This window comes from Hippopotamus amphibius, chromosome 9 (assembly GCF_030028045.1).
Source record: "Hippopotamus amphibius kiboko isolate mHipAmp2 chromosome 9, mHipAmp2.hap2, whole genome shotgun sequence".
Classification (NCBI taxonomy): domain Eukaryota; kingdom Metazoa; phylum Chordata; class Mammalia; order Artiodactyla; family Hippopotamidae; genus Hippopotamus; species Hippopotamus amphibius.
In genome coordinates this window covers 48,461,304-48,484,593 of record NC_080194.1, presented here as the reverse complement: position 1 = coordinate 48,484,593, position 23,290 = coordinate 48,461,304, and the positions used below count along the sequence as shown (strand labels likewise).

General features: G+C 38.1%; 1 long non-coding RNA gene across 1 annotated transcript; it reads right to left on the bottom strand.

Annotated features, from left to right (window-relative positions):
• Positions 1–290: 290 nt before the first annotated feature.
• LOC130860030 (uncharacterized) lies at positions 291–19,325 on the bottom strand. The gene is made up of 4 exons (XR_009055362.1): positions 19,254–19,325; positions 19,046–19,094; positions 3,954–4,040; positions 291–381 (listed from the first exon to the last, which is right to left on the bottom strand). It is a non-coding gene; the product is annotated as an uncharacterized LOC130860030 (long non-coding RNA).
• Positions 19,326–23,290: the final 3,965 nt, after the last annotated feature.

Genomic DNA, 23,290 nt, shown 5'->3' with positions numbered 1-23,290 from the left:
CTGATTTCTCATGGCTTCCCCCTCAGCCTGCAGCTTCAGCCAGTCTACCCAACCCTAGAATCCCTTTGATGGGATTATTTTTCCCTTTTGGGTAATTTCTCCTTTGGGTCAAACCGAGTCCAGTTTTTCTTCCGCCTTTGGGAGTGTAGCTCCCTCCCTCGGTATCATCTTCTCCCCTCTGGGCCAACTCTAGGTAGCCTCTCACTTGTAGACATTTCTGAGCATGCGTGAGCTCCAAATCTTTCTATCCCTAAACTCCAGGAAACACAGCAGAAGGTGTCTTTGGCCACCTGATTTGAAAGTCCTATATGTAGTGAGAAGAAAATAAAGAACAGGTCTCCAATTCCTTCTCTCCTCTGTGGTGGGATTGAGAAGATGCCTCTAAAAAAGAAAGAAGGTAACCCAGTTGACAGATTTCCTGGAAAACAATAATGTTTACTTGCAGGAGAGTCTTTATCATAGGAAGACTTCTAGCAAAATATATCTGATGTCTCTAGGATTACTTATGGAAAACAAACCTGGAATACATGAATTTATCAGGTATAATTCCTTGGAAATGTCATTTACTCTGAATACCTATCTGAATATAAAATGGAGATGTTTCATGACTGAAACAACACCTTTCTATGTAAGTAATATCTCTGCATACACAGCTCAGAGAACTCCTAAGGTAATCTGAACCAAAGTACCTCTTCATGAAGTTTGGAAGGGCTCAAATCTGACCGGCACTTCTTGGATGTAAGGGTTTTCCTGATCTAATATGCAATATAGTACATCTTGAAAGTGGTTTATTTAACTGATCTCCACTAGATGACAAATTCCTTAAGGGTAAAGACCGTGTATAATTAACCTGTGGATCAGTGGTGCCTAAAACAAAGTAGATGCTCAAGTAAGTGAGTGGTGCTGATTTAAGTTTTAGGCCTTGTCCTTTGCTGGAGTTTAAGAAAAGGAGATGGGCCTGAGATAATATTTACTTTTGTCTTAGGGGCTTTATTTTGGGCTGCAGGAGAAGACAAGCTCAGAAGAAGCACAAGCTCAGAAGAAGAGAAGACAGAGGCACTAGAGAATAGCCGGTATATATTCCCTCGTCAAACTCCATGCATAAATTTCAGCCTCTTACAGAGAAGGGAGCTGTTTTCAGGAGGTTATGGTGGGACACAGGGCTCAAGTCATTTTGCTTTGGTCACACATCATGTCACAGATTAAAGGAGAAAGGCACTCTCTCATTTATTCTTGGAGCAGTTATTGTTCTAACACTGTGATAATTAAAGGGATTATAGCACTTTGAGAATTGGCTACTTTGAAAGCCCTTGGAAACCCCAGCCTTGGCAGTTCACATGTAAAAGCATTGGTCATATGCAAGATGCTATCCTCCAGTGGCATGGAAGACAGATGTCGATAAAAACAGCATTTTGGGAAAACACAAGAGGATTTTTCATGAGCAGGTAGGAGAAAAGCCTGAGGATTCAAAATACAAAGAAACAGACTAGAGGAAGTTTTAGTGAGGGTTGCGTGGGTGTAAGGTATTGCATTAAACAGGTTGAAGCAATGAAATAGTGACATGTACATATTCATGTCCAAGTGTCCTCAGTTGTACCCAGAAGCTATTGGTCTCTGGGGAAATATTGATTACAAATATTGACTGAATGAATGGAAAGACTCAATTGTTTATTTTCCTAAGTCCAACGCAATTAAATATGTTTCAGATCAGCCATTAAGGCAGGTATTGTACAAGGAAAAATTTAAAATGGGTGTAAGTTAGTTAACGAGGTCATAAATTTCAGTGGGTATGCTATAATAGAGTTAGATTACAGACAATAGTTTGGCAAAATAGGTTTATTAGAATGTCCTGGGTGACTTACAAAATCATTGGAAAGGTTGTAGAAGCAGACTCTAGATTGATCTGCTTGCAGAAACTAATACAAGTGATGGGGAAGCTTCCACCTGAGCTGTAACAAGCCATCACATTAGGAAGCTGCTAACCACAGTATTGCACTACCTCTCACAGTTTACATCAGCAAAATGAATGCCTCTTAACTCCCCACTTAACAGAGTTTCAAATTCAAATCTCATATGATTTTACCAGGTTGGTAGAATGTAAATTACATCTTTAACTCCAGTTGCAGGGATATCTGGGAAATGTAGTTTTTAGGTTTCCAGGCTATCCATTTTGTGAAGACACAGAAGAATGAGATTAGAATGGATGCCAAAGAAGCCAGTGCACAGAAGCCACCCTAGCTGGGTTTTAGAAAACCTACTACTTCATCCTCTACTTTACATTGTCTACTTATTCAACTGTATTTATTGAATGGCTATTATGTTTTAGACACCATTCCTTGGTTCCAAAAATGAACAAGATAAAAAGGTAGAGAAAACAACTTGGGTTCTTTCTCTCTCTCTCTTTTTTTTTTTCTTTTTTATTTTTATTCTACTTTGGAAGCAGGATTTGGGGTAGGATGGTTTGGGGCTGAGTGTGCTTCCTGTAGGAAGTACCTTTGTCTCTAAAGAAGGAAGACGGGCCAGGAAATGATCCAGTGGAACAAGAGGCTGGGAGCTGGCTGCTTAGAATTGGCTGTATTATCTGCCTTAGCGGGGAGGATGCCAGGGGTCTTGAGGCTGCTGCAGTTTCCTGCTCTGTGCACCAGGGTAAAGAGGAGAAAGGGATTTGGACACAAACCCTGCACAGGATAGAATTCATTTGACTCTAATGTCCCTTTCATTTTATTTCAGAAGCTAAGTCTGACCATAGCAGCTAAAGGGAAGAAACTGGAACACTCAATTGAGAAGAAATGCAAACACAAAACGTAAAGCAAATGGACAACCATATAGAGGGAAACTGACTCCAGGCTGGGTAGTTTACAATGGCTGTGAGAGGCAACGAGGAAAATCATGGGATGCAGGTAATTCACTGATACATTCAAATATACAGAAACTTTCAAAAGGTAAAAGAAAGCCAACTATTACACAGGAAGATTCTTCCCCCAAATGTTTCCTTTCTATAGTTTCTGGCTTGGACTGGAAGGAAATACTATGAAGAAATGTGGATACTAGATGCATAAAAAACATGAGAAAAATTACCAAAGAAGCAGTCAAAGTTTGGTAGTATTTTAAAATTTGGGTGACATGAATGATTATTTAAATAAGACCAGCTTATTCATTTACATCTAATTTGAATCTTTTGGTGGGGGTGGGGGAGTAGGGGCAGGATTCTTAAAGAACTCTGTTCAATGCAATTGTTCAAAATGTCACCAAAGTGCTCAAGCTCATTTATACTTCCACAGCCTTTTTGTAAGATAAATAGAGGAAATTTTTTAAAAGTTTCTGTTTTGTAGATCAGAAAACTGTAGAGAGATAGACATTTAGTCATGGCTCTAATGTCACACAATAACTGCTGCCTTTTACTGAGAGTATTTCACAGGATAGGTGTTGAAAGTCTTTTACTTTCATTATAGTTAATCCTGATAACAGTCATGGTAGACACATTTGTGCCACTTTTTACAAATTGGAAAACTAAGACCGAGAGATGCTAAAGCAATTACTAGCAGTCGCAAAGCCGACAAATACTAGAGCCAGCATCTAAACCTAGGCTCATGTGATTTCAGAGCCCATGTGTTTTTCAGTACCCCACACAGCTGTCACCAGTCTACCACCCTGCTAACAGTAGAATCGCTAATAGAATCAAAGTCTTGATATTCAGGTCAGCACATTACTGAATAATAAATAAAGACATAAGCATCCCTTTTGGCCCTCCTATATACCACTTATAGTTTGCATTCTTGTCTCCTTGGATTTCTTCCCTATCCACATTCTTTTTCCTGTTTTCTTCAATCATAAAATCAGCTGCAAGACTGTTCCTTGCCTTAGAAAAATATACTCAGCTATTTGGATGGTGGATACGATTGTTCTCTCAGAATACTAAACCATCCCATTGCCCATGAATGTTTACGCAGTACCTGGATGCATGTAGCCTCTGCTGAACAAGAGCTGGCAAGGGCTGTGAACTCCAACATCTTAGAAAGACACAGGGTAGGTTGAAACACCTAATAAGCAAAAACAAGAGTCTACTTATTGCCACAGGCTACTTCCCTAGTCCCACAAGTCTAGACCCACAAGACTCTGTTTAAATTGTATAGTAGGAATTCAGAAACCATTACTTTGTCCCTTAGTTATATTCAAGTGCTGCCAATGGCAAACAGCAGGAATGGGAAACAACAGCTCTTGGCAATGCAGAGGAATCCTCCAGGAATCTCACACCAGTGTTCCTTTGGTGAGTCTTCCTTTCAAGGGACTAGTGCTATGGGAGCATCAACCTAATACATCCATTGAATTTTTCATTGGCTGGGTCTGCAAATAGCAACTTTATGGACAAAAAAAAAAAAAAAAAAGTGCCTTTTATTTGAATTTAAGACACCAAAAAGTACACTATTAAAGATAATTTTTAGTTATCTCAAGATAACTAAACAACAACAGCATTCACAAACATACATGCAAAAATTTTTCAATATTTAGAGACTGATTTCAGGCTTTCATTTTTAAAAAACGACATTATGATTAAGATGTATTAAATCTAGGAATAGAATACATCTTTTATGATATTTATGTCTTCTGACTTCCATCATTTATTTGGTGAAGAATTTAACTCTCAGTCTGTCCTTGATATTTTGAAAATATGTCTTTTTTTTTCTTCTGGATGTTTTTAAGATTTTGTCCTTGTTTTTGTAATTTTGCAGTTTTACTATGATGAGCCAAAGTGGAGATACTTTGTATTTCTCTTGCTTAGGGTCTTTAGAGCAGCTTGATTTGGTGAGTAAATTTTGTAAATTTATTTTGGAAACTTTTTGGTTCTCATTTCTTCAAATATTACTTCTTCCCTATTTTATCCCTCTAATCCTCTGAGTCACTAATCACATTCATGTTACATATTTTCACTATGTCTTACATGTCTTTAATGCTTTATTGTACTATTTTTTTTTCTTCATGCTTCAGTTTGAATATTTCCTACTGGGACAGAAAATGTGGAAGCTTGTACCTGATTTCTCCTGGACCTCGCCTCATGTGACTTTTCTCTTTGCTGATTTTGATCTGTGTTCTTTTGCTGTAATACACCATAACTGTGAGTACAACAGCTTCTAAGTATTTTAAGTCCTTCAAGTATAAGGGAGGTCTTGAAGACCCCCAACACAGACACCATTAACACAAGCAACAAAACTAACAAATCAAATAATAAATCTAAGATGTGCAATACCTCTACACAGAAAATTATTACACTTTAAAGAAAAACATTGAACAATATTTAGTAAATTTAAAGATGTTTCACACTCATGGATAAGAGAAGTCAGTCTTAAGGATGTCAAATTTTGAAGAGTTATCAATAGTCATGGTGAAATTCTGATCAAAATTCCAATAGATTTTTAAACAAAATTGATAAGATTATTCAGAGTTTTATGTGGAAGAGGAAAGAGCTGAGAATATCCAAAAGGATGAATACACTGGGGGAATTTGGCACACCAAAAATCAAGAGTTATAAATTTATATCTATTAGGACTGGGACTTAGTGATACAAAGATAGCTAAATTGACCGAAGGAGCAAGGATAGAAAACTCACATATGAAGTTATTAATTCTCATTTGATTAATAATTCAAATGTAAAAGTCAAATCTTTCAAATTTTTAGAAGAAAACATTGGAGAATATTTTTAGAAGAAAACATTGGAGAATATTTTTCTAGACTTTGTAAGAAAGGGTTTCTAAATCAAAAAATGTAATTCATAAATGAGAGTATTAATAGATCTACTTCATGACAATGAAGAGCTTGTATTCTTCAAAACACATTATAGCAGAAGTGAAAATGTGATCCATATTGCCAACACATAACCAATAACGGATTCGTGTCTAGAAAGGATAAACAATTACTAGAACTATTAAAAACCATTAAGAAGAAGACCACACCAATATGGTGACATAGGAGGCTCCTGAGTTCTCCTTCTCCCACAGATGCATTGAATATACAGCTATGCATGGATCAATTCTGAGAGAAATCAAGAAACTCCTTGAGTTACTTCTACACAGCAGGCAACTGAGAAAATACCCACTTTGAAATGGGTAAGAAAGGCTAGAACACACTCTTGCCATATACCCACTCCCAGCACAGAATCTTATAATTGGGAGGGAACTCCCAACACCCTTCTCCCTGAGGAGTGAAGGGTATGGAATACACATCTAGTGTCCCATCATTTAAGGATGCCATCCTAGGGATGGATCTTCAAATGACATAGCTCTGACTACAGGGCTGTGGCAACAAAGAATCAGTTTTTAAATAGGTGCATAAAAACTCCATGAGGCTATCTTCCCCAGGGTCAGTGCAAAGGGAGAAGACAAAAATACCCATCTCCCTACTTTTCCCTGGAAAAGGTTTCACTACATATTTACTCAGCTACTGCCTGAGGGTCTGGCTTCTAATCAACCTGCAACTAGCTTCTGACTGAAACCAAAAAAACTTAGTGGGCACTTCCCCTGCCTTTTCTCTCCCTCTGCCTGGCTCCAACAATAACCCAAATTGTCATCTTCTCCCTAGAACGAGCTTGTTCACACATCTAGCCTTTTATGGCTGCCACCCAAGGGACAGGACCTCAAATTACCTAGCTGTGATGGGACATGGAGTTCAGCATTTACAAGCACCACATAACCATATTAAAGAAACAAACAAATAAAAACAGTTTTCAGATAAGCACACAAGCACATGCTGAAGCTATCCCCCGAGACTTCACACAGAGGGAGCAGGCAAAATCCCATCTCCATCTCGCAATTTTTTCCTGGAAGGAATATGACTCTGTACTTTCCCAGCTACTGCTGTTTCCAGCTCCTAATCAACTTGCATGCGGAAGCTGACTGGGATTCTCCCAAGAGCCTGAAAGCTGGTGAGCATGTCCCCCACTATTTCCCCCAGCTCACTCCACCAGTAAAAGCACACCTCCAGCTTCTCTGTGGAAGGAGCTTGTCCAAACACCTAGCACCCCAGCTGTTACAGCTGCTACCTGAAGGGCTGGCTCCCAAATCACCTAGCTCTGGGAGATGATGAGGCTAGACATTCATGAACCCCCCAAGACCACACAAAAAGAACAGGTGGTTCTATGTGGGCACGCAAGCAATTCCAGCATTATTCCCTCTGGCTGAACATGGAGAAAGGAGGCAAAAATAACCTGCACCCAGTTTCTCCCTGATAGGGGCTGCACTGCATATCTAACTCCCTGACTTTCCCACCTCCTGACTGAAGTCGATATTCAAATTAGCTTTCACTGGGAAGTGGAAGGGTCAGGCAATCAACAGTTCTCCAGAAGCCTTATTACACATATGGGTATTTTCCCATGCCTCTGGGACACTGAAGGGTCTTGGCACACCTTCATCTGCTGGGAGCCACTAAGAACAAAGATGGTGACTTGGATAATCACAAAGGTTTGAGGGACACCCATGAGCTTAAGTTGGGTTGATTGAAGAGGTTCATCTCTTACATGAGGCCAGTCTATCAAGCCTAAGAGACGTGGATGTTTTATCTAATGCACAAACATCAAAACAGTTAAAAAAAAGAAAGAAGAAAGAAAAATATCTCAAATAAAGAACTCAATTTTGTATCTCAAGGAACTAGAAAATGAAGAAGAATCTAAGCCCAAAATTAGTTCAAGGAAGAAAATAACAAAGATCACAGAAGAAATAAATAAAATAGAGACTAGAAAGACAGTAGAAAAGATCAATAAAGCTGAGCTGATTTTTTTTTAAAAATTGACAAAACTTTAGCTGAAAAAAAGAGAGAAGACTCAAATAAATGAAATAAAAAATGCAAGAAATAAAAAAATACACAGAAATAGTAAGGGTCATAAAAAAGCTACTGTGAATAACAAATTACATAACCTAAAGAATTGGATACATTTCTAGAAACATACAACCTACCACAACTGAATCATGAAAAAAATAGAAAATCTGAACAGACCAATTATTAGCGAGGAGATTGTCAGTACTCAAAAACCTCCCAACAAAGAAAAGTCCAAGACAAAATGGTTTCACTAGTGAACTCTACCAAACATTTAAAGAAGAATTAATACCAACACTTCTCAAACTCCTCCAAAAAAACAGAAGAGGAAGGAGTACTTTCAAGTTCATTTTAAGAGGACAACATTACCTTGATACCAAAGCCGGATAAGAATGTCAGAAGAAAAGAGAATTACAGGCCAATATTCCTGATGAATATAGATGCAAAAATCCTCAATAAAGTACTAACAAACTGAATTCAACAGTACATTAAAAGGATCATACACCGTGATCTAGGATTTATTTCTGGGATGCAAGGATGGTTCAACATATGCAAATCAAACCATGCGACACACTACATTAGCAAAATGAAGGATGAAAAATCATGTAATCATCTTAGCAGATGCAAAAAAATTTGACAAAATTCAACATCATTTTATGACAAAAACTCTCAACAAAATGGGCATTGAAGGAATGCACCTCAACATAATAAAGGCCATACATGACACACTCACAGTAAACCTCATACTCAATGGTGAAACGCTGAAGGTTTTTCCTCTATGACAGGAACAAAACAAGGTTGCCCACTCTTGCCATTTTTTCAGCGTAGTACTGGATATTCTAGTCAGAGCAATTAGGCAACAAAAAGAAATGAAAGACATCCAAATCAGAAAGGAAGAAGTAAAATTGTTTCTTTTTGTAGATAACATAATCTTAAATATAGAAAACACTAAAGAATCCAGCAGAAAACTGTTAGGACTAATGAATAACTTCAATAATTTTGCAGGATGCAATATCAATATACAAAAATCAGCTGCATTTCTATACACTAATAATGAATTGTTACAGAAATTAAGAAAATAATCCTCTTTACAATAGCATCAAAAACAATAATATACTTAGAAATAAATTTAACCAAGGAGGTGAAGTATCTGTCCCTGAAAATTATAAAACATTGATTAAAAAAATTGAAAAAGACATAAATAAATGAAAGATCATCCATGTTTATGGACTGAAAGAATTAACACTAAAAATGTGCATATACCCAAAGCAATCTGCACATTCAATGCAATCCCTACCAAAACTCCAATGGCATTTTCTTGTAGAAATAGAAAAACCAATCCTAAAATTTGCATGGAACCACAAAAGACCCCGAACAGCCAAAGCAATCTTGAGAAAGAATAAATATGGAGGCATCACGCTTCCTGATTTCAAACTATATAACAAAGCAATAGTAATCACAACATTATAGTATTGTCATAAAAACAGACGTAAAGATCAATGGAACGGAATAGAGAGCCCAGAAATAAACCCATGCATATATGGTTAATTAATTTTCTACAAAGGTGTCAAGAATACCCAATGGGGAATGAGAGCATCTTCATTAACTGGTATTAGGAAAACTGGATAAACACATGCAAAAGAATGAAACTGGACACTTACCTTACACCATACACAAAAATCAACTCAAAATCTATTAATGACTTGAATGTAAGGCCTAAAACTATAAAACTCCTGGAAGAAAACATAGGGGGTAAACTCCTTGACATTGGTCAGAGCAATAGTTTTTTGGATTTGATACCAAAAGCCTAGGTCAAAAGCAACAATCAACAGAGGGACGACATCAAACTGAAAAGCTTCAGTACAGCAAAGGAATACATCAACAAAATGAAAAGGCAACCTATGGAATCGGAGGAAATATTTACATACCACATATCCAGTGAGGTGATTACCCAAAATATATAAGATGTTAATACAACTCAGTAGCAAAAAATAAATAAGACAATTAAAAAGTAGGCAAAGAACCCGAATAGAAAATTTTCCATAGAAGACATACAAATGGCCAACAGGGACATGAAAAGGTGGTCAACATCACTCATCATCAGGGAAATGCAAATCAAAACCACAGTGAGATATCACCTCACACCTGTTAGGATGGCTGTCATCAAAAACACAAGCAATAACAAATGCTGGCAAGCATGTGGAGAAAAGGGAGCTCTTGTACACTTTTTTAGTGGGAATGTAAACTGGTATAATCACTTCGGAAAACAGTACGGAGGTTCCTCAAGAAATTAAAAATAGGACTACCATATGATCCAGCGATGTCACTTTTAAGCATATATCCAAAATAAAGTCATTATCGTGAAGAGATTTTTGTACTCCCATGTTCACTAAAGCGTTGTTTACCATGACCATGATAAGGAAAGAGCCGAAGTGTCCATTAACAGATGAACAGATAAAGAAAATATGACATATGTATGTATGAATATTATTCAGCCTTAAAAAAAAGAAGGAAATCCTGCCATTTGTGACAACATGAATGAATCTGGAGAGCATTATGCTAAGAGAAATAAGCCAGCCGCAGAAGCACAAATACTGTGTGGTATCACTTATATATGGAATCTTAAAAAAAAAGTCAGATTCATAGAAAAAAATAGAATGGTGGTGGCCAGGGGCTGGGGGTGAGGGTGGGGTGGAAATGGGGTAAAAGGGAAAGGTTGGTAAAGGGGTAAAAACTTTCAATTATGAGTAAGTTCTGAGAATCCAGTATAGTTCATGGGGATGACAGATTATAATCCTGTATTGTATAATTGAAATTTGCTAAGAGAGTAGATCTTGAGCATTCTTATAAAATAAATAGATAAATAAATATGTGAAGGTATGAATGTGTATTGATCTGGCTGTGGGAATCCTTTCACAATGTATGCATATATGAAATCATCACATTGTACACTTTAAATATGTTATTATTTTGTCAATTATACCTCAATACAGCCAAAAAAATCAATAAAAAGAAGATAACATCATACTAGATAACCACAACAGGACAGATATTACACAATGAATATATGAATATATGGTCAATCTCATTATTAACTGGAGAGACTCATAAGATAATGAGATACAATTTCATATCAAAAGAGATTGGCAAAAAAATTACATTGTCTAAAATATCAAGTTCCATAGAAAATACAGATCAATAGGACTGGATTTTTGGTGGAGAGGTAAGTTGGGATAGCCACTTTGGAGAATAGTCTTACAATAACATGTGAAATTGAACTTTTATATACTCTGTGACTCTACCATTCCACTATTCAGTATATACACTAGAGAAATTTTTGTACATGTGGATTAGGAATCATATACAAGAGTCTTCATTGCTGTACTGTTCATCATAGCAAAAACTAGAATCAATGTAAATATCCATTTGTTAGAAAGGAGATATATAAATGGATTTCTTATTTGCAATATCACAGAATAGAATGTTACACAGCTAAACCCACCAACATGGATGATTCTTCAGAAGCTAATGTTTATGGGAAGATAAAAAATCAAGTCCCTGAAGACTACAAACGGATATAAAGCTCAAAACGAGCAAAACTAAACTGTCTATTGTTTAGACGTAAATACACAAATGGTTACACATTTTTTAAAGGAAAGAATTGCTGCACACACAAAATATTGGATGATTACTATCTGAGGGAGGGAGCAGAATCATCTGGCACAAGACGTAGCAAGGTAACGACTAATATTCTTTTCTTTTTGGTGGTTGGCGAGTACATAAGTGTTTGTTTTAACGTTATTCTCCAAGCTGTATATGTGTTTATATATACTTATGTTAGCAGGATATATTTCAAAATAATGTATTCTCATAACAACCATTGAAAAGATTAAATGTGGCTAATTCTCACAATAATGAATAAATCTCCAGAACAAAGAAATACATTATGAATTAAGGAAATTTCTGTCTATGTTTCTATTGTCTCATTTATTTTGTACCATTAAGATATTCTGACACATTTTTTAAAGATTTTGTTTTAAATTTTTCTTTATTAAATGCACCAATCCTTTCGTGTTCTGAAACTTTTAATTATGGCCTAAGATGTATGTAGCTTTAAAATTACTATTCTTCCAAATATAAATATATGTGCTGAATGTCTTCCAGATTACTCTAAGGACATTTTCAATCATTTTTTCATTAAGTTTGAAGCTAGAATTATTTAAGTGCCTTAAGTCAAAGGCATTTGTTTGGCAAAATCTTTCATAACTAAAGATAGCTTCATCAACAAGAAGAATTACAAAGGTCCCAAGGCTCAAAAATATAACTAATAATTTTGTTGGCTATCATTGCCTGGCCCCCCAGGTGACTAGGCACATGACAATGAGATAGTGGGTAGTCCCTAACCATCATTTCCAAACTTTCTCCTTTCTCCAAACAGGATTTACCCCTTTGGCAAGGAAGATGGTAGTGAAATGTTGAAGTCACATGGATGCATTTATTTTTTACATTAAGATTATTGGATAAAACACATATACATATCTAGTACATCATTCAGGAGTTTAATTTCATCCAAAAACTTCAAGGTGAAACTTTAGGTAATTTAATCTGGTATGAAATGTAAATCATTTTTACAGTGAAACAGATAAAGACATGTTATGGGAGGGCAGTCACAATTTGCATGCTTTTTTTAAAGATAAATTTTCTGGCTTCAAAAAATTTCCCATTTTTATTGAATCCCTTTGGGGATTGCTCTCCCAGACCCCCTTAAGCAATCTCCTGTGGCTATGCGTGTACCTTTCTCTGCTTTGACGGAAAACTGTGAGACACAATGCCCTAAGTTATTCCAGGATTAGAGGGGTCAATTGGAAATTGACTTACTACTGTAAAATAGTCTTTTCTTTTTTCCTGCATTAGGAATCATTGCGCTTCCAAAATTCTGTACACCTGGGCTGATGAATAATTAGCAGGAGGTGAGAGAAGATTTTATCTCAACAGTAGGCATAGAGAGAAGGAAAACTTTTTTATTCATTAAAGTCAAGTCATAAGAGCTCTTCTTAGCAAATGAGCTAAGGGATAGTAGATAATAAAGAGATAGTAGGCCTTTCAGGCAGGACAAGGCAACCCATGACGTAATCTGTGTGGAGAGAGGGGTGGTCTGTCTCAGTAAAGTGGAAGCAAGAAAATTGTCTATTGGGAAGAACCCAGGGTTGTTGCATGGCAGGGAATGGCAAGACATGGCCTGTCAGTGGTCAGGGTCAGGAAAGAGATGACAGAGATGAGCCAAGATGATCAGCTGGCAGAGAAGACTGACTTGCTGAAAGAGAGGAAGCCGGGAGAGCAGGTGCCTATTTGTTCAAACTGATTATTCAAGACAAATGACATGGTGTGGGGCAGAATATGAAGCAGTGGTGACTGCGTCTCAATTTCTTCATTTATAAGATGGGATAATACTGCCTTTCTGGGCCATGTGGTTTAAAGAGATAATTTAAATCATCTGGGATAGTGTCTGGTATTAAGCATTGATATTTACTTGTATGAAACCTACCTTGGCTTATATGTGGTAAAATAAGCCCAAGGGTTTAATGATGCATGTAGAAAAAGTGTGAAAACTGTCAAAAAGGTACCAACTATGAGCCACCAGGAGGGCTCTGTAAAATCTGATACAATAGTGATAATTCACTTGCCAAGCCTGGTGTGGCCCAGTCTGCAGCCACAAGTAAACAGAAGATGTTTTCTTCTCCTTTTTCCTTCTCAGATACTCAGTCCTCAAGTGGCTTCCAGCAATCACCTCCATGGAACCTCAGTGATGGAGACGTTTTTCCATGAAATTTCCAAAAATCTAAGAATAGTTTTATCTGCAAAGAAAGCCTCCCTTTTCTTAAAGATACCTACCTATCAAGTTATACAACCCCTGTGAACCCCTTCTTGTTGAAAAGGGGTGTGACTTTTTAATGGCTCACCTGTGCTTTGCATCTGCTTCCAGCTGCAGGTCATTATGCCACTCTTGATATTTCCTCCTGGTCACAAGGATGGCCTTCAAAGCCCAGGTTTGTGGGCACAACATTCTTAGATCAGTACTTGTCAAACTTCCCAATGTATATAAGGATTACATGGGCTCTAGCTGAAATGCAGATTGTGACTCAGTAGGTCTGGGGTGGGACTTGAGAGTCTGTGAGTCTAAGAAGCACCCAGGTGCTACTGAAGCTGCTGGTCTGCAGATCACACTTTGAACAGTGAGGCTTTAGACTAGAAGGCAGAGTGAACCATGTTTCTGGCTCATTGGCTGTTTCCTCACTTTTTGAATTTTATATCATCTGTGAGCAGCTCAGCAAAGCCTCACTACAACCTTCCCTGGAGTCCACGCTGCTTAATCAGTATTTAAAGACCTAGTTTTAAATAAAAAAGGTGCAGTTAACTCATGCTGCAAGGATATCTGGATGCACACTGGTAGATTTTGCTACTTGATAAGGTCTGCACTTATACCTGCTTACAGGGAAAATGACATGCATATTTTATGAAAGTGCATTGAATTATGTATCTGTGATTACAAAAGATTAAGAAGAAAGTCAATTCCAAAGAAAATTCTGTTTGTTAGCTAGCAAGTATTTAGCTGACTCATTTCTTCATTCTTTTTCTCTTTCTTTTGGAAAAACCCAGCTAACCACAAAACGTCTCTGGGAGACTCAGGTTGCAGCAGGATAAGGAGACAAGTATTCTCCTCTTTACAAAAACGCTCTTTCTTTCAAAGGCATTTATTTGAAATCTCTCTTTGCTATTTTCATATCAACCCTGAAGTTACTTTCCAGCAGAGTGTATATACATTCTAATCAGCACTATCTCAAGAGGAAATGCTATACTCTAATTAATGGCTCAAGGATTGTGTTAAGTATAACAATTGCCTGACAGTCATAGTTTTGTGTTAACTGTGTGATTGCTGTTTGCGCTTTGTTTCCTCAAAAGTCATGTTATTATCACCTCCAGATAATCAGCATTTACTTGCAGCATTCAGAGATAAGCAAGGCAGTGCCATACTGGCCAGATTTTGTTTAATATGCCACATTGCAGCATCTCAGCCTTCAGTGCCAGGAGGTCATGCCTACTTGGTATTACTCTGTGTGATGGAGATTAAGATGATGAAGGTTACATTTTGTGATGCTTTAGGGAAATGTAACAAATTAAAGGGAAATCACGAGGTGCTCAATATATTCTACAAAACATAATACTTGCCCTGTCTTTGTTCTTATTCTTCCTATATTTCAGCTTCACATGAGAGAAATCACCTCTGGCTTTTAGTGAATACTACATGAAGAAAGAATACTGAAGCATAAAACATCAGAAGGCAGTATTGTTTACCAGTGCTGTGCTGAGCCACAGAGAAGCCCAAGGCAGAAGGTGAAGTCAATAATACTGATACTGTCTCTATTTAAAATGTTAGTATTTTATTCCCTTTTATAAGGGTTTTTGCATTAATTTTAATTTCTAAATATATCACATTAAAATACTATTTGTCTTGATTACAAGTTTTTTAACACCCCCTTAAATTTTATGCCCAAGACTAGAATCTTACCTTAGTCTTGGCCCTGTCATTAGAGAGGTGATATTCTATTTAACAGCTAAGAAAAGAAGACCACTTACAAACAAAAGGCTGAGTTGCTGTCACTGCATACTGAGCAAAAGAAAAAAAAAACAAAAACCTGACAGGTTGGGTTTCCGTGAACTGGAAATCAAAGCTAATAGGGTGTGGATGTTTAGCTGATTCTTGAAGCTGCAGGGAGCAGAGGAAATGCTGTGAGCTTTCTCAAAAGGCTCATCTGTGTCTTAACTTAAAATCATCTCATAAAAGAGAAGGCTTTGTTGCAATTCGACTTTATTAGTTTATCTGGATTTTCTTTGTTTTAATAGGCCTTCTGTATAGCAATTCGCAAATCGTATCTAAGCTGACTTTTCATGTACATGATTTAGAGGCTGAGGACCAACTGGGGTGGTTGTAGGAGGCAGCTATTGCTCCCAAATGCCAGGCAATAGGTCAGCTGTGAGCTTACTTTCGAACCAAAGACTTCATCCCGGCAGCTGCAGCCTCCTTTCTCATTTTCATCTTGAGATAGTTCTTGGCACAGGCTTCGTTAGGAAGCTGGCTTTGGTGCAGCAACCACAGATGACTGACTCAGAGTTCATTTGATACTGGACAAATAAGCCTGTAAACCTCTGACTTCACTGTGTATGTCAAAAGGCAGGAGTAATGTGCGACTGACACACACACCTTATCAGGTTGTTTCAAAAACAATTCATGTAAAGTTGCTGTGTAAGCTATGCATGGCCATATTGATTATCATGGAATTGTTGCAGAAAAAAACTGTTCCCACGAGAAACCAAGCACAACACTCAGAGAGTTGGAGAACTCAGGTTTATTGAGCCGGCAGACCCAGACGAGCTAACGCTCCAAAATTCTGGGGTCCCGTTTCAGGGGAGTCTTCTCCTTATATAGGTTAAAACATACAGCTATAATTGGTACAAACTGATTGGCTACAAATTACTATAGGTCACGGGCAGTTACATAACGCGGGAGTTGCCATGGGTTACACACATAGTAGGGGGTCCTAACAGGAACTTGTAGGAGCCGGACATTCCATTCCTATCAGGACTAAGGTCCCAATTTGCATTCTCATATTGGTTGCAGGTTGAAGTTAATGGTCACTTAACAAGTCTATGTGCAAAGGGTCTCAAGCAAAGGCTTGAGGTGGGTGCCTGAGAGGGGGACATTCTTCCCTTATCTGATCACTCTTAGTAATTCATTTTACTATTTAACTGAGCGTGGCAAGCAGGCCTTTGCAAGATAGAGGAGAGTAAGCAATTACAAGTATGGAAGTTTCAATTTCCTCATCAGAATGACCATGAAGTCACTAAGTTGAACACAGGAAACAGTCATCCAGATTTATCCATATGTAGTAAGTTGTAGTTAAGGAACACATACTGCTGTAGTAAATGCATAGTAATTTTAAATACCATCTCTCATCACCTCCTCTCTCTATTCAGTTAGTGGAGATACAGAGGTGCCCAATCAAGTATAGTCAACCTATACCTAATCAGTTGAGTGAGCATGCCGCCTCCACCATACTACTCTTACGTGAATTATTGCCATGGCCTCCTACCTGGTCCACCTGGCTCTGCTCTTGATGTACACACCCCTTATCCCCTCACCCCAGCCACCACCCCTGCTTACAATTTCTTCTCAGCCTAGCAGCCAGAAGAATGACTTTTAAATGTAAGTCAAAGCACATGATTCTTCTGCTCAAAATCTGCCAATGTTTTACCAACTCACTCAGCATAAGCTACATTTCTTACAAGGCCTGTAGGAGCCTCCAGAATCTTGTCTCTCATCACTTCTCCACAGTCATCTTCCATCATCTCCCACTTGTTTCCTACGTTCCTGCCACATTGGCCTTCTCTCTGTTATTTGTCCCTGTGTTTCCCTTGGGCCAATTACTTAAGTTCTCAGTTCCTCAGTTTCCTCATCTTTAAAATGGGCATAATAATAGTAAAAACTCCAGAGGATCATTGTTAGGATTAAATTAGTTAAAATACCTAGAACAATGTTTACACACAGTATTGAAAATATTTAATATTATATTATCATAATTTTTATTACCTTCATCTGATTTTTTCAGTCTGTAATGATTTGACACCTGAACTGACAATAATCTCTGAGAGGGTCATGTTACCTTGTTGCTTATTCATATGTAGCACCTTTGAGTCCTCACTACAGATAAATAAAACTCAGAAATTTCAAATACTGTAGTTTTCCTGGCCCTTGCTGCTATGTCTTATGTGCTCACAGTTTCCCCCGAATTCTCCTTTCTTTATTCTTTGGGGAAAGTTGGTTTTTGTTTGTTTGTTTCTTTCTTTTCTATTTTCTCTTGTGTTCTTTCTCTCCATTTCAGTTTAATGCCATACTCCATTTTGCCTTCATATTTATAATCCAATTTCCCCGCATTTGGCACCCTGCCTTCTACTCTCAGTCTTCAATTCTTTCTACAGTTTTCACTATGACTTCTTACTTTCTCACATGGGAGCAAGGGCACATTTATTTAAACTCTCTGGAAATCCTGTATTTTGGTAGGAAAAGACTGGTTTTTCTGGCAGTGCTAAAAATAGAGTAATTCCTTGAAGAATGCATGATGGTGCCAGGTTGTAATGTGATAAATGGAACTTGAATACAAGGTAAAGATGTGGTCACAAGGAAGACAAAGACTCACTCCCTGGTTCAGCTTTCTGGGTCAGAATAAGTCCAGCAGCTAGGCTGACTTGATTATAAGCGTCAAATCACAGCTCCATCGGTCCATATGTTTTCTCAGCCTGGGAGGGAGACTGGAGTTAGGTAGGAACTAAGCCTACAGGTGGCATTAAAGCACCCCAAAGTGTGAGATAGGCAGGACTGGAGAAGGTAGTGAGTGCTGGTAGGGACAAGGTGATGAAACTGGGCAGGATCCTGTGAGACCTTCCCAAGGACAGATTCCCCCCACATTCCCTGCCTCCTGTTTGTAAAATAACTTCAGTGTCCTAGGCCTTCCAAAGGGCAGATTTAGTCAGAAAAGTGAAAAAATACAGAAACAAAAGAAAACAGTCAAGAAAGACAAAATAATAATAGTTTAGCCACACACACAAAAAAATTCAAGGACTTAAGTTCATCCTCAAAGGCTTCAGATAATATCCAGAGCTATATCCTTAAGTTGTTTTGCAGATGCTAAAAGCCCTGCCAGGTGGAAGATGCTAACTGCATGATGACCATGAGCACATGGTCCTCAGACCACCTGGATCCTGAGGATTGAATATGCTAACCCCTGTGACATCACCCTGTTACATCACCACTAGCCAATCAGAGACTTGTACATGAACTGATCGAGCACCCTGCAACTCACCCCCTTGACCTTGCCTTTAAAACCCTTTCCCTGAAAGCATCAGGGAATTTGGGTGTTTGGGGCATAAGCCACCCATTCTCTTTGCTTGGTGCCTTGTACTAAATGCTATACTTTCGTTCACCACAAGCTGGTGTCAGTAGACTGTCTTTGCCACGTGTTGGGCAAATAGACCTGAGTTTGGTTCAATGACAGTGGGAGCAGTAGGCCAGTAGGTTCACTCATTAGCCTTCTCTTGTTTAAACAGGAAGAACAGAGCTATCTTATTCAATTTATATTTTGTGAAAAAGTTTAAGCTTAATAATTTTAATACTCAAGTCTGCACTTACCTTTCAAAAGCACAATTAAATGGAAGATAGCCTCCTCAGTGGCTCGTACCTATAAGAAACCAAATGGTTTGGGTCAAAATACTTTCACCAAAGCACCAGCAACAGCTTCTATCAATAAAAGTATAAGGACAGAAAGAGCAGTTCCGAGGAAAGAGCATAGCTTGGGGATAGGTCTTAAAAATTCAGATCAAGTGAGAGTGAAAATTACCGGTATTTAAGGAACCAATCTTCTTCTGTTCACTGAGCCAGACTTCAGCTTTCTTGTTCTAACAATGGACACAGTAATTACCTCAAAGGTTGCTCTAGGAATTAGATGAGATAATACAGGGAATGACTTCACTCTAATGTCCAGCACAGGAATGAGTGCCTATATTAGTTTTCTGTTGATGTGTAACAAATTACGATAAACTTAGTGGCTTAAAATCACAGGCATTTATTATCTCACAATTCTGTCAGTCAGAAGTCCAGTCATCACGTAGCTGATTTCTCTGCTCAGGGTCTCATGAAGCTAAAATCAAGGTGTTGGATAGCTGCATTACCCTCCAGAGTCTTGACTAGAAAAGAATTCCTTTTCAGGTTCATTCAGATCCTTGCTAGCTTCATCTGGGAACTGTTCTCAGAACTAGAAGCCACACTGACGGATAAGGATCACATGGCCCCTTTCATATTCAAGGCCCAAAACAGACAAACCCCACACATAGACTCTTTCTCATACTTTCAAGCTCTGGGCCTTCAGAGAAGGCTCACCTGATTAGGTCAGAACCACTGGAAGAATCTCCATTTTGGTTATCTCAAAGCCAACTGAGCAGTCACCTAATCACAAAAGCGATATCCCATCATGTTCACAGGTCCACCCACACTCAAGGAAAAGAGATTATACAGGCAGGTATGAGGGAGGAGGGTGGGAGCAGACAGCCATCTTAGGAGTCTACCTACAACAGTGTCCATTAAATAATTGTTACTGAGTTTTTTTAAAATCTTTATTGGAGTACAATTACTTTACAGTAGTGTGTCAGTTTCTGCTGGACAACAAAGTGAAAGAGCCACATATATACATATATCCCCATTTCCTCTCCCTCTTGAGCCTCCCTCCCAGCCTCCCTATCCCACCCCTTTAAGTCTTCACAAAGCATCAAGCTGGTCTCCCTGTGCTCTGTAGTAGCTTCCCACTAGCCATCTATTTTACATTTGGTAGAGTGTATATGTCGATCCTACTCTCTCACGACATCCCAGCTTCCCCTCCCAGTAGAGAATGGACTTGCTACTGTTTTGTGTTACTGAGGTAAAAGTTAAGCAGACTCCCTAGGCGGGAACAATACTTCTAGTCAATAAGAATTCCATATTGTATGGTGAGGTATTCCATAGAAATAAAATGTGTGTACAACAGATTCTTATAGGTAAGAATGTCTGGCAAATTTAAGGGGATTAGCACTTCTTAACTTAGAAGTCTGAGAGGTGACAATGCTGACCCAACCAACCATATGTGAAATCACATTGGGCTTCAAATCCTCTGTGGACAAGAAAGGAGAAAACATAAACTAGAGCACAGAGTTATTATCTAGAGCATGCTGGAGGGGAAGATAAAACTAAGTGTACAGATTATAAAACTCAATTTAGTTGTCAAGGACGCTGTTGAGGCTCTGTGTCTGGAAATCTTCTAAACTAGGGCAAGTTATCCTATATTTGAGGTGGTTTGGGTAAGGTGCTGCCTGAAGCCGAGAGGGAGACTAAGTGTTGTATTCATTCCTTCCAGCCCTGGGACTCTGCACCTAAGGGGGCCACACTCCTATTGAATCAGTGCTTCCCCCAGGATCCATCCCAACATTGAATTGTGTCTGTGAGAAAGAATGAGGTCAAGTCCGGATTCCTTGATTAAGACTAGTTAACGTAAACACTGAAAAGCCCAAGTACTACCAATATAGCTTTTGGCAGCAATAACAGAAAGAAGAAAGAGCTGTAATAGAATACCAAGAAAAATAACTTCGGATCCTCCCCTCCCCCCCGCCCCCTCAAATCCCATTTGGTGATATGAGGGTCAGAATTGCGCAGGACTTGGATGTTTTTCTCTCACATGTCACTGTTGTACTGAGCCCTTCCAGGCATGTGCAGAACTCATGCTCAGGAGATTAACTTTGCAAAGCCAAAATGCTTGACCAACTTGAAATCTATTTGTGGAATTTATTGTTATTTTCATCACTGAACCATGAAAAATAAATTCCACAGATAGATTTCTAATACCCTTGCCCATCATGAAATATCTCTAACTTCTTAAAAGTGTCTGAGAGTTAGAGAGAGCTGGGAGATGTATCGTTATCTTAGTCTACTTACATATATTCTTTTCCTGTGTTATATTTGGGATTTTTTACATCTGGGATATTTGACTTGAGAAAGAGGAATTGTTGTTCTGATTACTGTCAGTGTCTCTGAATAATGTGGTTTTCTCACCAGAAGCCTTGAACGCTTTTCTTTTTAACTTGATAGCAAAGAGAAAAATAGTTTCTTTTGACATGACCTGGACCAAAAAAAATAAAAAATCCATAAGCTAGTAGAACAAGAAAACACTGAGTAAAAGGAACAATTATGTCTTTTTGGTTTTTTTCTTTTTTCGGTGGAGGACAAAAAATCTAATTTGTACCTTCTGAGAATTTTTAGTATTTGGAAAGTGAATGGCAACTCTTGAATGAATATTAAAAATCATCTTGAAAGGGAAATTTTTATAGTCATTTCATAAATAAGGTGATTGCAGAAGATGAAAGCTTATGTATATTTTTTTAATTGAAGTATAGTTGACATATTAGTTTCAGGAATATGACATAATGGTTCAATATTTGCATATACTGCAAAACACTCACCAAAATAAGTGTAGTTAACACTCATCCCAATACACAGTTACAAAATTTTTTATCTTGTCATGAGAACAGTTAAGATCATATCTCTTAGAAACTTTCAATTGTGCAATACAGTATTATTAACTATACTCACTGTGCTGTACATTATATCCCCATGACTTATTTATTTCATAACTGGAAGCTTGAACTTTTTGACCCCTCATCCCCCAACTCCCTGCCTCTGGCAACCATCAATCTGTTCTCTGTGTCTATGAGCTTGTTTGTTTATTTTTGTATTCCACATATAAGTGAGATTTTATATGTTTCTCTATGTTCTTGATTTTAATGAGGTACATGATTTTCTCCTACCACTGAAAATTCAAATATCTGGTCTTGAATTTCAATAAGCATTTATAAGTTTTTGATCTACTTATGGAGCTAAAAGAATATTCTAACAAATATTGTCCCTGCCTTTAAGTAACTGATGAGAGAGTTAAAGGAAATGGAATATTAATGTGAACATGATAGTAAGAGTTTGTGAACACTGAGGTGAAGGCTCTAGATAAACAATCCAACAACAAAAGAAGGATCATAAAGATACCTCAGACTAATGATCAACTGGGTATTTTGGGAATACATTTTTGGGGACAGTACGTTCCAAAGTAAAACTAACTAACATTAGTTAAACATCTACAGCCTGTAAAATCTCTTTTACTTAGACCATCTCACTTAATGGAAAGATGATGGAAAGAAGGAATGTTTATTAAGAGTCAGTGAGGTACCATCAGGTACACATTGTGAAGCACCATCCAGGTACCATTTCAGGTGCCACCAATATCTCACAACAATCCTGTAAGTATCATCAGTTTTATAGATAATCTTCCAAAGCCTCAGAGTCTTTAAGTGACTTACTGGCTCTGATTACTACTGCTGTATAAGAAATTTCCCCATGCGGAGCAACAAAGCCCATATGCCACAACTACTGAGTCCGCGAGTCACAAATACTGAATACTGAGCCCACACACCTGGAGCCTGTGCTCTGCAATAAGAGAAGCCACCACAATGAGAAGCCCACACACCACAACGAAGAGTAGCCTCCACTCTCTGCAACTAGAGAAAGCCTGCGCACAGCAACGAAGACCCAACACAGCCAATAAATAAATAAATAAATAAATTTACTTTTAAAAAAAGAAATTTCCCCCAAATTTAGGTGTTTCAAAGGATTTTCCTCTCTCTCTTCAGATTTTTCTGGTCAGGGATTTGGAAAGAAATTGGCTGAGCAATTCTCAGTCTCTCAGGTGGTAGCAAGCAGATAGCAGTGGAGCTTCAGTCCTAAGAAGCTGCACTGGGCTGGACTTCCCAGGTGGCTCACCTGTATGAGTGGCAGAGGCTACTGGCTTTCAACTGGGATCTCAGA